The following is a 6,518-nucleotide window of genomic DNA, read 5'->3' on the forward strand; positions in this document are numbered from 1 at the left end:
CCTATAATATTATGGGAATAGTTCCCATACTATTATGAAAATATTAATTTAAAGAAAAGTGTGAAATCACTTCTACAATACACAGAAATATTATCAAATATAAAAACAAAAATTCAAAGAATGAAAAAAAAATTCGTATTCGGCAAAAAATATTAAAATTTTTAACAGAAATTTTTTGTCAGCACAGAACATTCAAGAAAATTCAAATTTTGGAAATAAAAATTTTAATTTTGATAAAATCTCAAATTTGGAAAAAAACTCAAACTTTCAAAAAAGCTTCATTTAAATCTTTCCATATCACGAGGAAAATTTCTACACTATTTTTCGAAAAAAAAGTTTTATGATATAATAGGAATGGTTCCCATAAAATTATGGGAATAGTTCCCATAATATCGCGTTACTAAAACCATAAGGGCGTATCTCAAAATATACGCCCTTTTGGTTCTGCAGAACCAAAAGGGCGTATAAAAAAACTTTTTTGCTTCAATCAATGTAAAAATGTTGACAACATTAGAATCTATTGAAAAAACGAAAGAAATTTTTTTTTTGTTTTACGCCTTTTTGGTTTTAAGAAAAAATTTTTTTAAAATCATAAGGGCGTATCCTGTTTTTTCGATTTATTATCAATTATAGGTAAGAGTAAGAAAAAAAATTGCCAGCGTAATAAAAATTATCACTCCACAATTTAATTTATATGAACAAATATTTATTTAAGTGAAACAACAAATAAAAAATAGAGAAAAAATAAATTCATCAGGGTATTAGTCCTATACCATCTCCATCGTCAGAATCATCTGTAGCTAAGAGTATGAAAAAAATTTTTTTTAATTTTTTTTAGAACATAATTTGACAATAATAAAAAAATTTATAAACTATTACCATCGCTGAAAATTAATCTTTAATAATATTGATAATATTTTTGTGGGACGGTGCCTGATGCACAAAAATGATTTAGGTCATTAAACTTGCTTTGATATATTGGTATTCTAGAACCATAACAATTCTCAAGAACAACGGTAATTGATTTTTGAAAATAAAAAGCAAAAAAAAAAAACAGGAAACAGAAAATGAAACTTTGATTGAAAAATGAAAAAATGCACCTATGAAAAATTGAACCATCTAAATGTGCATTTTTTTAATTTGATTAAATTAAATTTCACAGCACTCATAGAATTTAGAATTTTTTCGTTCCCGAATTATGCATATTTTTTACATTAATTGTTGAATTAAAAAAATTGTGACAAACTTAAGATTCGATCAAAATTAAATAAAGAAATTTGGTTTTTTATTCAAATAAATATTTGTTCAGATAAATTAAGTTGTGGAGTGATAATTCTTATTACCCTTGCAATTTTTTTTCTTACTCTGACCTATAATTAATAATAAACCGAAAAAATAGGATACGCCCTTATGACTTTAAAAAAATTTTTGCTTAAAACCAAAAGGGCGTAAAACAAAAAAAATTTTTTTTTCGTTTTTTCCATAGATTTTAATGTTTTCAATATTTTTACATTGATTGGAGCAAAAAAAAAAATTTTATACGCCCTTTTGGTTCTGCAGAACCAAAAGGGCGTATATTTTGAGATACGCCCTTTTGGTTTTAGTAACGCGATATTATAGGAATAGTTCCTATACCAATAAGGGAACCATTCCCACAATAGTACGGGAATAGTTCCCATAATATTATGAGAATGGTTCCCATATTGGTATAGGAACTACTCCCATACTATTATAGGGATGGTTCCCATAATATATAGGATCTATCCCTATAATAGTATGGGTACAATTCCTACACCATTATGGGAACCATTCCCATGATACATAGGAATACTTCCCATAATTTTCTTTCCGTGTAGACAAATGGATCGAATGGGAAAAATTTAGATATTTACCACATGTCCTCACAGTATCATACTTTTTGGGAATTTTAACTAAAAATTTCTCTGCGTGTACAGGTGGACTGCGTCGACGTTCTAAAAATGCTTATCAGCGATATTGTCGTTCAAATAGATCAATAACTATAGATTAAAAATAATAATTAAATCAATTATGTTTATTTAATTATTATTAAATAAATTTTACGGGAAAGTAACAGTTTTATAACTAAAACAAAATATTTTGATTGTTTTTAAAAAATAATTAAAAAATACATGCTATCACTTTAACAAAAGGTATTTGAATTTGATGCACAAAAAAAAAGTTTTAATGGGACAAATAGTGAGAAAATATTCAAAAGGTGAATAAAGGCTCGAGTACACACTTGAACAAGTTATATATTTTATGTAGCGTACAAACGCTTTGAAATTGGTTTCGCGCAATAGTAAAATACAATTTTCGATTAAACTCATACATGTACTTGATAATCTTTATATATATATATATATATACGTAAAAAAAAATATTGACTTTCACAATGAAAAATATAAAATATATATTTTCTTTGAAAGATTTCAGTATCGTTTTCAATATTTCAAACTTCTTAAATCGATCTCGATCTCAGTAAAGTTTTAAGAGACTAAAAAGAGTCGTCGTTACGATACGACTCTTTGGTCTCACAAAAGTATCTTCCAAAGTAGCAAAAGGTGTCTTTTTTTACAAATAAATTTTATTTCTTTTCTTTTCTTTTCTTTTTATAAACTCTATTGAGACTTAAGTGTCGGAGGAAAAAAAAATTATTGACAAAGTAATTCGTTTAAATAAAAATTTGACTGATATCAGAAAAATGATCATTTTTCATAGAGATATTTGAGAAAAAAAATAAATAAATAAAAATAAAAAAATAAACTCAACGCTGAGTACTGATATAAATCCACTGGGATCATACTCATGGATGATAAAAAAAAAATTCTATATTCTCGTTTTTTTTTTATTCAGACAAACTGTATTACTTTTAAAATATATGGTTTTTTTTTATTTTATAGAAATCTCGACCTCATTTTTATTTCAACTAAAAGCACCTTTGTAACTAAAAACTATTTTTAAACTTAACATGTAAAAAAGTGAAGCTTTGAAAATCAGGAAATGACTGCACCTCGCTGCTCAACTTCCTTTCCATTCCTTCCCTCTAACCTTTATATTTTTTTTTTACTTTTATTAACTTTTTTATTTAGCATAGTTTTTTATACAAACTCTTGAGACTTAACTATTTTCAGGATATTTATTTTATATTAAACAAATAAAATTATAATTTATACATAATTTAATAAATTTAATGATGTGGAAAATTTTAATTGTTATTTTCCAGTTACTGTTAAGGTGAAATTTTTTTTTTTAACGGACACTAGGCTACGAATTATTGAAATTAAAAAAATGTCTATTAATTAGTAGATTTTATAAAAATCTAACTGTTGTATTTGTCCTCATGACGCAACTTTACAAAAATTTTAACATTTTCTATCTATTTGACTCAAGTAGGTTCCAAAAATACTATTGCTGAAAAAGTTTATATATATATATATATTTATTTATTTTTTTTTTTATTTTTCAAGATTTTTTAATTTTGCAAAAAATTCAACTATTTTTTATTTATCGTCAAATAACTTTTGATCTTAAAGAGATAATCTATTTTTGGTGATTGAATCTTCATGTTCATTTGATTTGCTTTAATTTAAGCTATGTTGCTTATTCTTTTGATAATTTTTTCTAGTACTTTGATGAATTCCAAAATTTTCAGAAAAATAGAAAAAAACATTTTTTTTTACTTTCTCATTTAATAACTTTCAAGTAATTCATAATAGTTGAATTTTGTAAATATTTTCAGGTAGCTTATCAAATGAGCTTTATATTTCAGTACTATTTTTTTTATATTTAACGAAAGTTACCTATTTATTTATTGAAATTTAGCTAGTGCATTCGTTCTTATACTTTTTAATAAATTTATGTAACTGTTCCAATTCTGATTACTGCCGTGTAACACTTTTGAAATTTCAACATTAAAGTATACACAAAGTATTTTTTAAAAATTGACAAGCATAAATATAATTGATCTTATAAGCTTTAGATGAACCTTCAAACGCCACCGTCTACTTTACGGATTTAAATAATTAAAGAAATAATGAAAAATCTACTTCCATTTCGGCTGCCGAATGGCCTTTTTTATTATTATTTTAGAAAAATTTTTCTACGTAAAAAAATCTAAATTGGTTTCAAGGGGACGCAAAAAAAAATGCAGAATTACTTTGGTGAGTGATTAAAGTTTGAGCGGCAAATTAAAATTTAAAGGATTGTTTTTTTTTTTTTTTTTTTTTTTTTTTTTTTTTTTTTAATAAAGTTGCGAAACTATTTTTTTTGTATTGCTTTCAACAAAACGAGTAATTGCGAAAAAAAAAAATTAAACTTTCAGATAAAATTGGTAAAAATTTTTTGCGCATTAAAGATCAATTAAATACTTCAAAGTAACAAAAAATTTTTTTAAATAATTGGAGATTTAAAATAAATTTTATTATTTACTAAAATATTAACATTCCAATAAGTTTTAAATTTAATTAATTTGAAAGAGTAAAATGGTCATTTAATGTGATTAAACCAATTATTTGATTTTATTTTAAATTGATATTAACTTTTTTACATAGCAATCTCCTTAACTTGACATTATTCATTTCTATAAAAAAATGTTTCATCAGTTTAATAATTTTACGAGAAAATAAATTTACAAGACTGTTAAATAAATCTAAAGCACTATGTTGTAAAAAAGTATTATGAATATTTTAAAGCCTGTAACTCTGGAGACTTCGAAACATGTTACAATATTAACCATTTTAAGTAGATCAAAATGAGAATGAATTTCCTTTTACGTAATAAACGGGAGGACAGAAAAAAAAATCGCAATCCGGTCTAAAAATGGCGCCAAATTCTTTTATAAATGTAGAAAGAAAGTGTTAATTTAATTTTTGTAAAAGTCTATTTACCTCTATATTGATTTTTGTAATGACCCATTTTACGTCTTTTACATTTATTATTTACCAATTTTGAAATTTCAAAAATTTGATTTCTTGGAAGTCCATTAAATCCAACAGTAAAAAAAAAAAATTGAATGGCTTATTTGACTGTTTTTAATTTTTATCAATTTGGAAAATTATAAGTTGAATTTTTTATTAGCACTTTAATCCCACATTTAAAAAGAAATAATGGTCAAAGCTCATTTACTCCTGTTAATTTTTTTTTTCTCAATTTTAAAATTTTTTTAACTTTATTTCTTATGGGTTCATTTAACCTCGCATTGTAATTTTTTTTTAAATGACCAGCTTTACCCTCTTTACATTTTTACATTATATCCACCGGCAAAGAAAAAAAAAATTTACGTAACAAGTGACGTAAGAGAAAAATTTGAAAACGAGCTTTGAATAAAAAAAAAAAAAAAAAAAAAAAATTATAAAGTTTTACGTTTCAAGTAAGACTTGTTCTTTAGACCTTTTATGTAATCTGTTGGACTTGTTAAGTCCGACCTCCTCGTTCTCATGGTTCATTAAACTACTCAACGTTTATTCTTTTTCCTCATTATTCAGGCAATAGAAAATATAAATAAAAAAAAAAACTTAAAACTTTTTTAATAAATATGATTATCTCAAATTTACACATTTAAATTTATAATTAACACGTTACAGAATCAAATAAAAATTTTAATTAATTATTATTTTAATTAATATATATAATAAAAATTTAAAAATAATAACTCAGTTAATCATATTGTTGTTTTTAAGCTTTTTTAGCTTGAGGAAAAATGGAATTGCAACTTTACTAATTGCCAGCAATATCAGAGGTATGATAGTAATTGTGTTGTGAATAAAAATAATAATAAAAATAATAACAGTAATGGTAAATAAGACAAGAGATCCATAACAGAGGTTTCACGTCTGCTATTTTTCTAATGAGGAAGCAAAAATAAAAATAACGAAATAAATCCTCGGAAATTTAATTAAAAATCTTTCCACTGTCAACCATTTATTATTATTATTGTAATAATCATCAATTCAAGGGCTTTGTCAAGAGAAATTGTCAGAATTAATATTTTTCAAACGGGCAATTTAATTTTTAAACTTTTCCGGGGAATTATTTTTCAATTATAATTGTTGTGGGCAAAGATATAATTAAATCTTACGTCATTCGAAGTAAACTTCAATAATAAACAACATAAAGTTTTCAATTTTATTTTTTAGAAAATTGGGTTCTAATAAAGTTTGAAAACTAAACAATTTTATCTATCAATAATTTAGTAATTTTTTTTTAATATTTGAAACGGCAAAAATAAATAAAACGATTAACCTGCAGTCATTACGTGACTGCCCGAGTATCATTACCACGTTTATTAAATATAATTTTAATTAAATCCTGACCGATTTATTCTCAGATATTTCGTTTATTTTTACCATCATTAAGGTTCAATAAAACAATTCTTGTCATTAATTTTTAAACTTATTGATTTTAATAATTGTACAACCCCGGGATTCTTATAAAAAACTAGCTGACCCTACAGACGTCCTTCTGTCTTGTTAAAAGCTATTGGAATGTTGCAATCCCAC

Source organism: Microplitis demolitor, chromosome 6, assembly GCF_026212275.2.
Source record: "Microplitis demolitor isolate Queensland-Clemson2020A chromosome 6, iyMicDemo2.1a, whole genome shotgun sequence".
NCBI lineage: Eukaryota > Metazoa > Arthropoda > Insecta > Hymenoptera > Braconidae > Microplitis > Microplitis demolitor.